This window comes from Zootoca vivipara, chromosome 1 (genome assembly GCF_965207765.1).
Source record: "Zootoca vivipara chromosome 1, rZooViv2.hap1.1, whole genome shotgun sequence".
Lineage (NCBI taxonomy): Eukaryota > Metazoa > Chordata > Lepidosauria > Squamata > Lacertidae > Zootoca > Zootoca vivipara.
In genome coordinates this window covers 30530839-30543156 of record NC_142582.1, presented here as the reverse complement: position 1 = coordinate 30543156, position 12318 = coordinate 30530839, and the positions used below count along the sequence as shown (strand labels likewise).

The 12318-nt window shown below is 44.8% G+C and overlaps 1 protein-coding gene across 4 annotated transcripts in view; it reads left to right on the top strand.

The window, feature by feature from the left end:
• Nucleotides 1-1127: 1127 nt before the first annotated feature.
• The window catches only part of GPD2 (glycerol-3-phosphate dehydrogenase 2), an 85051-nt gene continuing 73860 nt past the window's right edge, over nt 1128-12318 (top strand). Inside the window, exons 1-3 of one of the 4 annotated variants that reach the window (XM_088661199.1) lie at nt 1337-1471; nt 1947-2035; nt 2805-3013. The gene's annotated coding sequence lies outside the window, so the exon portion shown is untranslated. Of the gene's footprint in view, nt 1472-1946; nt 2036-2804; nt 3014-4302; nt 4382-12318 lie in introns of those variants that run through there. The other 3 variants (XM_035131815.3, XM_035131806.3, XM_088661205.1) reach the window with 3 other exon arrangements.

Sequence of the window (12318 nt, the reverse complement as noted above, 5' to 3'; positions counted from 1 at the left end):
TGGAGGAAGGAAAACTCAACTCTTCATGACCAGCATGGAAACAGTGGGCTAGTGTTGGAGGGATGGATTGCTCTGTCCTTCTGAGCCGGTTGCCTTGGTAACCTGCCCTCCCAATAAACCCTTAACCTGTGACTAGCTTGCATCGATTTGGGCTACTTTAAAATGAGACTGCATTTAAATATTTAAAATGTATTTTAACACGTATTTTAATTATTATTTTTTCTTTCTTTTACGTCTTCTTGTGGTTTTGTTGGTGTCAGCCGCCCTGAGCCTGGTTTTGACTGGGGAGGGCGGGGTATAAATAAAAATTTATTATTATTTATTATTGCTATTATTTCAATTGTAGTTGTTCCTCCGCAGTCAGCATGGAAATGCCAACTGCTAGATTCTTAGCAAGCTGGCAACTTTGTTTTTTTTGGCAGGCTAGTAACTTTTGAGGGCTTATTTACAAGGCTGAAGTAAATAAACACATGCAATTCCTGGTGACAAGCTATTCTATGATGGTTAACTACATTTTATTTCATTCCCCCTCTAAGGAGGCATGCTGGGGACGGAGGCATGATGTCTTGCCTCCTTTTTGAGGGATGCTATTGAGTAGCTTGCTCATAGATAGCAAGTGGCCCCTGGGCAGCCACTGAACTGCTTTGGCCAGGGAAGATAGCAGAGTTGATAGAGCACAAGACTCTTAATCTCAGGATTTGAGCCCTACGTTGGGCAAAATATCCCTGCATTGCAGGGGGTTGGATTACATGACCTTCATGGTCCCTTCCAACTCTATTATTCTCCTATGACCTGGTCGTAGTCTGACACCCAACCACTACTCAACGCTGTCCTCATTCCATTTCCCCATTCTTTTGCTTGAAAGACAATCTTGTCTCCCCATTTCCACCCCTGCCAAAACTTTAGCAAGTACAAACATTTAAAAAAGGAGGGGGGATAAACAGAATTGCACATTTAAAGAAAGACACCCTGATCCTTGGTTGGCCGAGGAACCGTTTCTGTGCGTCTCTAACCCCTTGCCAGTGCCTTGCCGTTTCTGAAAACCCCCGAGTCCCATCTCTCACTCACTCTCTCGGGTGGGGGTGGGGGTAAGGCTAGCCTTGGCAGGCGAACCTGTAAGAGGAGAGGGCTCGGAGGAGGGCACGTTTCCAAAAAAGAAGCGCTTCTTCTGGTGTCTCCCTCGGGACTTCCACACGTGTTTGCAAAGGCAGGCGACGTCTTTCCTCTCTCCTCTCCTCTCTTTCTCCCGCGCCAAGCCCAGCAGGGACCTTACGGGAACCTGCTTCCTCGCTAGCCGGTTAGTGGAGACACGCCTTAAGGAAGCGGCGAGGGAGGGAGCAGCAGCAGCGAAGGGAGGCAGCCGCTGGGGCCTCTAGTCTCCGCGCCTTGGCAAGAAGACGTCGCCCCGGGTAAAGAGAAGGCAAACCCATGAGGACTCACTAAGCAGGTGCCGGGCTGGAAAAGAAGACAGGTAAGGGCAGCGGTGCGCAGTTCAGGAGGCAGCGGCGGCGGCGGGGGGGGGGACGCCCCTTCGGGCAGCGCCCGCGAAGCGCGGAGAGGCCGCCGTGCTGCGCAGGGGGAGACGGATGCTCTGCGCGCAAGCTGGCGGCGCCTGGGCCTAGCGGAGCCGCGGGTTCGCGTGCGGGGTCTGCCCGGCGCGAGGCCACAGCTAGGCAGCGCCGGAGCCGGTGGTGGTTGAGGTGGCGGCGCCTCCTTCCCGCTCGCCACGAGGCTTCCTCCGCCGCAGGGCCCGGTGCGCACCAGGCTGCCTCGGAGCCGAGCTCCTTTCTCCTGGGGCTTCCGCGCTCGGCTGCGGGCGCCTGGGAAGCCCGGGGGCGTCGTCGCCGTCGTGCTTGGCAGGGGGAAAGGGAAGCCCGGTCCAGGCCTCGGGGAGGTGCTGCCGCGGGGACTCCTCCTCCTGCTCCTCACCGGCCGCCTCCCTCCAGGCCAGGCGGCGAGAGATTCCCCGGGAAAGCAGTGCCGGCGTGGCTGAGCAGCGGAGGAGGAACAGGGTCTCTCTCTCGGCCGAGAAACTGTGAGTCTTCTCCTGGAACTCCTTGGGGCCCGTGGCCCTGATATGGACCGAAGAGGCAGGGGGCTTTATTAGGGTTCTCTCTCGGACCCCCCCCCAAGCCTGGTTCAGCCCCAGAACCTGTTGTCGATGCAAGGGGCTCATGTGGTACAGGTGTGAAGAAGGAGAGGCCGCCTCCGATCATGTGCAGAAGGCTTTGTCCTCGCGGTGTGGCTGATGCTGAGCACCCCTCGTGTTTTCTTCGTTGGGGAGCTAACCCACAGGTTTCCACTCGCATCGATAGATGGGACTAGTGGGGTGGGAGAAGTCCTGGCCCTTCCTCTTATGTTGCTGTGTGAGCCACAATCTGTTTTGATTCTGGGGGGTCAGCTTCCCCGCCACATGTGATGTAGCGGTGAGCTCAGAAGTGCTGTGAACATGAATAATCCCAGCATGTCTCAGCATATCTGGGTCAAGGGGAAATTCCGCGAGGGTGAGCCTTAGCACTTCTCATTTTAGAAATGAGAGGCCCCTCAACAGTATAGCCTTATAGGGGAAATGGTGAAGTGGTTGACTTATTTATTTTATTTATTAACTTTGATTAGGACTCTCTTTTTTTAAAGTGGTCCTTTGGGTCCTTCCCAAATCAGTTGTCTGGGTGTTCTTTCTTGATTCCAGTTTGTAAATAGTAACTACTGTAATTCTCTTCCTCCTCCTCCTCCTCCTCCTCCTCCTCCTCCTCCTCCTCCTCCTCCTCCTCCTCCTCCTCCTCCTCCTTATTGATTTAATGCAGGCAGTATAAAATGGGAGTGCTACGGAAGAGTATGAATGGAATGCAGGGCTGGCCCTACTGTTGGGCACAGTGAGGACTTCAGGAGAACTACATCTCTGTAAAGCACATGTTGTGGTTGCCATGGGAACACTGGCAGCAAAGGTCTTTCAGTGACACTCCCTGCCCACCAGCTTTCAGGAAATTGCCGCTCATTGGTTGCAAGTCATAAGGTTAATAATTGTTTATGCTAGAACCAACACTTGCATGTGGGTGGATGTAGGAACTGCAGAGAAGCTATTTCCAGTTGTATTCTTGAGGTGAGAGTAACATGTGCTCTGGCCTTGAGTATTTATATCTGCCTGTTGCCAAGGCTGGCCTCTATTGGGGTAACTGAGGCATCCCTCACATCGTTTTATCGTGTTTTTTAAATTCTGTTGGGAGCTGCCCAAACATACTACTTATACCCCGCCCAGAGGAGGCCTGGCCAGATGGGCAGGGTATAAGTAGTATATTATTATTATTATTATTTATTATTATCCGTTGCATCTGCCTGCCATCCATCGGAACTCTAGGCTGCTAGTTAAAATTCTACTGTATCTCCTGTCACCATGGCAATGATGTTTGAGGTCATTGAAGCTGGCATGAAGGAATAATACTGCTATAGCAATGGGACCATGGATCCTTGTTTAACCTCAACAGGAAACCACAGGAGAAGCAGTACAGGAAGTGAGAAGATGCAAGGTTTACCTGTAGGTATCTAATGTCCGGCTAGCCAAGCTTGACTTCTCTTTGGCTCCTGGTGCACTCATGGTTGGAACATGTATATGTGCATGTTTGTGCACTCCCACAGAAGGAGCGATTGTTCATCAAGCCTCACTCACCTGAGACCTGGAGAAGCAAGAGGTCAGGTCCTCAGCCTGGAAGCGGTGGTGATAGATATGCTGCTCTTTGAAGATAGATTTGTCACCCTGTGCAGTGGTGGTTTAAAAACCGTTTACCCTGTTCCAGCTCAAACTGTATGTTGAGCCAGCTACATATAGCCTTTAACCAAGTGCTTGGCAAAGTATCATGATATTCACAACCCCTTGTAGGGGAGCAGAGAGTGAAAGAGTGTTCAGGTTCTATGTAGCCTGTGTTACAAGCTGCCAGATTTTTAAGCATTCAGAGGAAGAACTGGCTAGGTTTTTGTATGATCTGTATGACTGGTCACCGGATTTTGTACGATTTGTATGACTGGTCATCAAATTTCACCACATATTTCACAAATAGTGATTCATTTTAGTTTTTGCTTTCTAAATCTTGGAATAAGCCCAAAGTATGGTACTGTACATAAGATTCTTTCACATTAGTCATTCAGACCCTTTTCCTTCCCTCTTTTTTTAAACCAATGCTTAGGATTGAATCCCAACCCATCTATTTTTATAGAAGCAGTCTTCAAGTTATCACTCGAGCAGAAAGTTTTGTGTTACTCCAAACAGATTGGTTAACAGCTGCCTCCTTGTGTCCTTTCCCAGTTCAAACATTCTCTGCACGCTGAGGTTTTTCTGATATACCGATCCTCTTCAAAGACCTGTCAAAAATAAGGTTAAGGTTTCTGGGTGGGTGAATTTTTTTGCCATTAATAGGTGTCTGTAAAGCTCAATGCACTTATTTGTGTGTGTTGAGAATTGTTAACCAACACATAGAATGAAAACTGCTAATGACGCCTTATGAAGCATTGATCTGGGTGGTTGGATAGGTAGTACTGTATAGATAAGTACATGTGAATGGTGTGCCCTTGTAGACCTCCTATACCAAAATGGGGAGGGGGGGGGAATAACAGGGCACACTGCTTTGAATGATGCAGCAAGCCAAATGATAGCTAATCAGGCCTGCATGTTCATGCAGTCCTAGTAAACTCATAGTTTGACTTACTGTGTCATGCGAACCAGATGCTACCTTTAAAAATCCTTAACCTTTCTGTCCTCTATCTAATGGTTCTGTGTCTAGAAAACTTGATGCAACACTTTCTTGATAGGCTTAATTAATTTATTGTTTAACTACAGTGAGATACATTTAGAAAGGATATACCTCCTAATATTCCAAGCTGCTTAGGGACAAAGGTGCAAAATGCCCAGACTTATTTTAGCTACAGTACTTAATTAAGTAGTTTGAATTGTGCTGTTTTCCTCATATATTATGCTTAAAATCTCAGAAGCAGCTAGACATGTTGCTACTACAGTAGTTCTTAATCCTATTTAAGTGCACCCATGATACCTAGAAGCAACTTCCATCTTCATCCTAGCATGCATGCATGCATGCATGCATGCATGCATAGAAGGAGTGGTCTACAAGTGGTTGTGTTTTGTTAAACTTGACTTCCTTAGTGGCAGTAAGAGGGATGTAGGTCATCTTCAGCATGTCTGGTCCTGTTTCACTCTTGTTTGCTCCAACTCCCTTCTGCCCAGCTGGAGAAGCATTATAATTCCTCAGTGCCAGCCATTACTTGCATCCACTTTCTTTCTTTGCTGAAGCAACTCTGGGAAAGAGAAGCAGAGAAGGCTTTTGAGGAGCTCCTGTGGGAGAGTTAGAGGAGGGTGGAGGAAAAAAGAGGATGTTGGGGAGTGATGAAAGGTGTAGCTGTGGCAATCTTGTCTAGGATTGCAGTGTTAGTGCTGTGGACCTATATAGAGTAACTCCAGTGGAACTCAGTGGAAATTACCGCTGAGTAGATGTTAGTATAGGACTGCCATCCTAAACACACTTAACAGTGCAGCCCTAGCTATGTCTACACAGAAATAAGCCTTATTGAATCCAGTGAGGCTTACTTCAAGATAAGTGGGGTTATTTTCCAGCCTTACTAAGCAATACAGCCTACTGAATATAGTGAGAGTTACTTCTTCTAAGTGAACATGTTTAAGGTTATGCTGCAAGGATGCAATCCGATGCACAATTACCTGGAAATCAGTCCCATCAAATCTAGTTCGAGTCATAAAACCAAGCTATGGGTGGTGATGCTTAAATTTTACTGTTCAATTGATTTGTTGATTTCACCGTTTTATCCAGGCATCCCCAAACTTTGGCCCTCCAGATGTTTTGGACTACAATTTCCATCATCCCTGACCACTGGTACTTGTAAGCTAGGGATCATGGGAGTTGTAGGCCAAAACAGCTGGAGGGCCGCAGTTTGGGGATGCCTGCTTTTATCTGTTGCCCCAGAATAAATAACTTCATGTTGCAGAATGGGAAGGGGGAGAGGTGTTTAGCACCTGGCAGCTCTTTCCACACGTTACATGAGCTGTAACTAAGGTTTGCCACATGGCTTATGGTTTGTGTGGGAGATCGAAACCATGAGCCCGGGGTTTGTATGGCACATTAAGACAAACCATGCTAGAGTTTAGCACAGTGCAGCATCAGAACAATTGGGGTAGAGCAAAGCAGCTGCAGTCTTTTCTTTAGGTGCCTGTGCATTCACACTAAACATGTATTTGCACTAAGTCATGCGACGCAGGCTGTTTGGTCTGATTTAACTCTGAAGAAATCCGGCTGCCATAAGGAGAATGGCTTGCTTGACACATTAATATGTCTAGGGGAAAAATATTGATGCTGAAATTGTAGACCCTCTCACCTGGGAGTAAGGCCCTTTAAATTTGGTGGGATTCACTTTCAGTAGATGTTTATAAGCTTAAACTGTGAACCAGCAGAAAATAAGAAGGAACACAAAACAACCACAGCAAATTAGAAAAAAGACACATTGTTTGAACTGTAGAATGCAGTGAATAGTATTAAATGACATATTGATGCAAAAACCTAGAATGCTTGTAAATTTGGGACAGTTTTTTCCGTTAAATACTCTACATATTGTGACTTGAGAAACATTACCTGCTTATATCTAGCCTTAACCAAAGTGAGTGTGGGAGGGAAGAAAGAAAAATCTAAAAAGCTTGGTCCTTTTCTTTTTAGAGTCAAATGTCAAGCTGCTTCCCTCCCTGGTGTCCAAATGCAATCTCTTTTTAATTAAAAAGGAGGGGAAAAGCCAATTGCTTGGCTTGCGCCCCTGGTTGATAGCAACGAAGAATACAACTTGACTCCCTGCGAACAAATCAGCTTCAAAAAAATACCAAGCACCACTGCCTTGCAGAACAGTGTTACCATTATTATTGGCCAGTTGTCTTTGTGACCACCTACCGTAACCTGAGTTTTCCTGTAGCCACCAACTAAACATTTTAGTCTTTAAGAAAAGCATACTGGGCATATGCCTCAGTTCTTCCAAACGAAGAACCTCTACCATGGTTTAGAACCACCATTTCCCTTTCAGTTTCCTTAATCTCTGCTTTATTCGAACTTCTGTTGTCTTAAGCTGCCATTTCCACCTTCTCAGTAACCGTTCTCGTTTCCATGCCATGGCCAACACAGTCTATCTTCATTTTTGCTCCCCTATCCAGCTCTGACTTCATGCAACTCCAGGATTGTGATGCAGCACTACAAATCCTCCAATGGGGGCTGCATGATGACATTCTTAATTTTTATTATATAGAGAAATATAATGCTAAGAGAACCTTGTGCAGTATTAACGCCTGCAACAATCGGATATGGAGGAACCAACCTTGTACAGTATGGGGGGGAAATACAAGTTAAGTGACTAGGAACCTAGGGAGCTGCCTCATACCTTTAGACCAGTGGTGGCCAAACTTGGCCCTCCAGGTGTTTTTGGACTACAACTCCCATCATCCCTACCCTAGCTAACAGGACCAGTAGTCAGGGATGATGGGAATTGTAGACCCAAAACAGTTGGAGGGCCAAGTTTGGCCATGCCTGCTTTAGACTGTAGGTCCATCTACGTCAGTATTGTCTGCAGTGACCGGATGGCAGTGGGTCTCCAGGGTTTGAAGTGGGTGACTTTCCCAGCCATACCTGGAGATGCTGGGAATAAATCTGTGGCTTCCTTCTCTGCTACTGATCTACAGCCCTTCCCCTGGAACTTAACCCAGTTGTTAACTATGTACAGTGCAGAGTTCACTCTGACTTGATAGTGGCTATAATAGTATAGTTAGTTTTAGTATAGGCAGCCCTGTTTAGGGAAGCTTTTAATGTTTGATGGATTTTTGTATTTTAGAATTTCTGTTTTTTTGGAAGCCGCCCAGAGTGGCTGGGGGAACCCGGCCAGATGGGCGGGGTATAAATTATAAATTATTATTATTATTATTATTATTATTATTATTATTATTATTATTATTGTTTTATCTACAGTGGTAATGCTCACAAGACCGCTTCTTTCTGCCGAAACAGTTTTAAGCAGTGCACATGTTCTAGCCGGTTATTCTGATGTCCCAAAGAGTTATATTAAAAGGAGGTTGCATGCATACCTAATTTGAAGATTGATATGGGTGCGCTGAGCCACTCTTGCATTCTTGGCAGCCACAGGTCTTCCTGGGAGAAAAATAAAAGCTGCAGTGATCAGTCAATTAATCAGTTAATCAATTTAAAACATTTATATCAACTGAAAAGTATTGCCATTTAATTTTTTTGTTAGCTGAGTTTAACAGAAGTTAATGGATTGTATCTAAGCCATACCCAGAGCAGGCCCATTGAAATCATTGGTCATGTCTGTAGATTTCAATGGGTCTGCAGTTTCAATCCATTTATTATAATACAAGGCATTGCAAGAACAACCTCCCCCTTTCCTGTTTTACATGAAGAAGTGTCTCTTGGAAATAATGTGAGTACAGCATTTTTAAAAACGAGGAGCAGGGCTTTTTTCAGCTGGAGCTCACCAGAACTCTCAAGTGGGCACCATAAGAGAACAAGGGAGGTGTTCCTGGTGAGTTCTGGCACCTGTTTTTCTAGAATAATAGCACTGACAAGGAGTATATTTCCCGCACAAAAAAACCTATTGTATTCTTATTATTATTTAAATACCTTGTAAATAATTAAGGCTCACTTGGGTGCAAGCCCAATTGAACATTGGGATTTTCTCATCTAAACATTCATAAACTTGTATGATCTGTCAACCGAAATTTGTTATGAGAGGCATTGCTTGCTTGTTAGAGTGGGGAATCTGTGACCCAGGGGCCAAATACAGCCCTCCAAGCTTCTCTGCCCCTTGGAACTCTCTCCACTCTGCACTCCCTCCTGAGCCATACACCCTCTCCCCACGCCATTTCCTCCTTCACTGGCTCTGCTTTGTTCCTTCCTCAGGTGTTTTTGCCTGGCTAGAATGTGTCCTTGGATAATCCCATTTGCTTGCCTGGCTGGAGGATTGAGTGGTGTGTGTGTGTGTGTGCGTAGAACCTACCTAGAAGGTAAAATGTTCATTTGTTGCTCTGGCTCCATCCACCGCTGCCATGGGGCCCCTGGAAGGTCGCTCGGAGAATAATGTGGCCCTTCGGGTGAACAACGTCCCCCAACTCTGTGCTAGAGGTTCAGATATTGGAGTGATGTACACTTTAATAGCCACATGAATGCATGGTCAGAGACTGATTTTGGTTTTTTTTTTTGGAGAGTAGCTTTGGTTTTGAAAGAAATAACTGGCAGCAGATGGTGTCTCGGAGGTGAACAATAATTATTTATAGTGTTGGAGTGCACAAACAGGATTTCACTCTAGCTCACCCCATCCCTGGCTCTTACATCTGTTCTGGGAACTTCAGCCTTTGCTTTCATAAAGCTCGTCTCACATGGGTCGGAGCTGCATATGCGCCAAGGTTGTAAATAGCTGGCGTTACCTGTGGAGCTTTACCTGTGAGGCGTAGGAGTAGTTTCTTGATGGCCAAGCAGAGACATTTGTGGAAATGGGAAAAGAAGTGTCTCTCTTTTAGAAAGCATGCATTTGTTTTATTTCAGGCCACATGTGAGGCAGCAAGTAGACTAGTAAAGATTCCTGGATGGTAATAATTTTTGTAGGCTTATTGGCAAAAAAAGGCTACATTGTAACAGGCCTATGCATTTTAACTTGGGAAGGATGGGGGGGGGATTCCATATGGCTCTTTAATGCCTTTTGAACAAAGCTCAACAAAGAGAGGGTGTAATTATAATTGAATTTGGTGAAAGGCTGAACGCCTTTCCTTCTAGCACTTACAAACAATGGGTTATCAGGGTGCAACTGATGATCGCATTTGATAAGCTTGTCTTTCTCATTCCACAGCTAATCTTCTGCTAGCACGCAAAGCCGCACCTGTTGGCAGCAGCTTCTTAATTTACAGCCTGTTATACTCATAGTGCTGTGCTGGTACAACCGCCTTTGAAACGAGCGGTTTAAAAAACAAAAGAAGAAAGAAAGAAAAAAGAACAGTGGATTGGTTGGTACTGGCAACATATGGAACAAGAGGATGCACAAAAGGGTTAATGGGATTACGTTTGGGGAGACCATAGTTCATGATTTGCATGGGCGAAATCCCTGCTCTCTCCTATTCAGATGTTGTGGGGAAATTCAGATAGCTGCGTTATCATCAGCATACAGGTGACAGGGGGCACCTTGCCCCGAATCTCCTTTAACAGTTGAATCCTGACAAAGATGGGTGGTGGTTTCCAGGCCTGGAAATAGGGTTGTGTGCCAGTTCTGGGTAGGGTTGTTCTCCCTCTGAAGGAGCTGTTGTGTAGTGTGGGGACTGGATCCAGGTGATGATAAATCTCATGATTAGATTATTGCAATGCATGGTACGTGGGGCTACCCTCATGCCTGGTTCTGAATACAATTGCTTGATTGCTTTACACACGCCATACCCATGTTGAAAGCTCTGCGCTGCCTGCCTGTTAGCTACTATGCCAAGTTCAAGGCAAATGTTTTTGACATTTAACAACCCGGGAGCCAGATACCTTGTAGGCCACCTCCCCTATATAGACCAAGCTGACTATGCATGTTACTACTACTGACACACTGGCTTGTTTACATTCCCCCTTTCTCTGCTGCAAGCACACTGCAAAGTTGTTTAACAATCCAAGGTTCTTTGCCGCTGAGCTATCTTCCTCGTATGCTTCCATCTCAAATATTTATTTATTTAATTAAATTTATATCCTGCCATTTCTCTCCCCCCCTCAAAGGAGTGCATGTAGTTTTAATATAAGTTTATAGTTGTGTGGTCTTCTGGACTTTGAAGCTTGGAAAGGCCACACTGGATTGGGGGGGGGGGTAAGTGACCAGAGAAGGGAGCTAGTCCTCACTGTTAACAGAGAAATTTGTCCCCGTATCCTTTTCTTCTTTCACTGCCCCCAAAGGTTCAATTACTTGAAAACAACAACACCTGGCTTGTGAAGATGGGGTAAATGAAGGAAAGTCACATCATGTAGATAATAAAAGTAGCTTTTCCCTTTGCAGAGTTTAGTTTTGGGATGGGGAGAAGATGGATGCAACCACGGCTAGTGTTGGAGTTGTTTAGTGGTGCTTTTAACTATTTTTTTTAGTTTAGCTCATTAAACTTGTTCATTACTTTTCACCCCAAGGTAGCAACTAGCAGAAACAGGAAAAAAATACAGAGATACAAGATATATGGTAACAAAACGCTTATTAAAACAACACAAATAAGATTCACAAGATCAATTAAAAACACACTGAACAACCCTCCGTTTAAAATATACTGTGGCTCATATACTGGCAAAATTGATACTGATAGATTCTGGCATTTTACCAAAAGCCCTTTAGAGACCTTTGTTAGCATTGGAACATATGTGAGGAGTAATGCTAATATATATTATTGAAATGAGAGCCCTAACTGGACGTAGCATAACATCATCCAGCATGTGGTTAAACATCTGAATTATGTCTACTTTATTCTGTTGGGACTGGGATGATGGGTGCTAGAAGTTGGCTAAGTGATTATAGAGGTATGCTATGTTCACAAATAACTTTCGCATCACTTCCAATACCCCCTGTATCAGAATTCTCTCAAATTCTTTCCAAACTCCTATTGGGTAGGCAGTTTGCAAGCATGACATTAGGTTCAGAATTTGCAGACCAAAATGAATGAATAAGATCTGAGAGTTGATAACCTCACTAGGGATATAATAATAATAATAATAATAATAATAATAATAATAATAATAATAATAATAAAATATTATTTATACCCCATCCATCTGGCTGAGTTTCCCCAAAATTTCATATTCCGATTCCCTCGCCACCCACAGCCATCCACTACTGCTCTGCTGCAAACATCCTTAGTCTCATCTAGTGTTGCAAGTCTCTCGCTCGTTTTCTTTTGATTCTGATCCTAAAATCTTCCTGTGAACCTCACAAAATCACTGTCAGAACTTCCTTCCACCCCTGGCAACACCCTCTTTTCTTTCTACAGCAAGTTGTTTTTTCTCTGGTATCTCCCTTCTCTTAGTCTTCACTAGTGTCCTTTCTTCTCTCTCCTCTCTTTCTCTCTATGGCTTCCTATCTTTGCTATGTATACTAGTTAGAGCTTGTATACTTTAACTCTTCCATTAGTTTAAAATGTTTTGAAATGTGCCTGTTGTTAGCGTGTTTCCCATGAAAGCCGGCGCCAGTTTGATTTTTTTGTTTTACTAAATTCGCTAGTTCCCTTTTGATACAGTGGCATTGTTTGGGATTTTCTCTTTG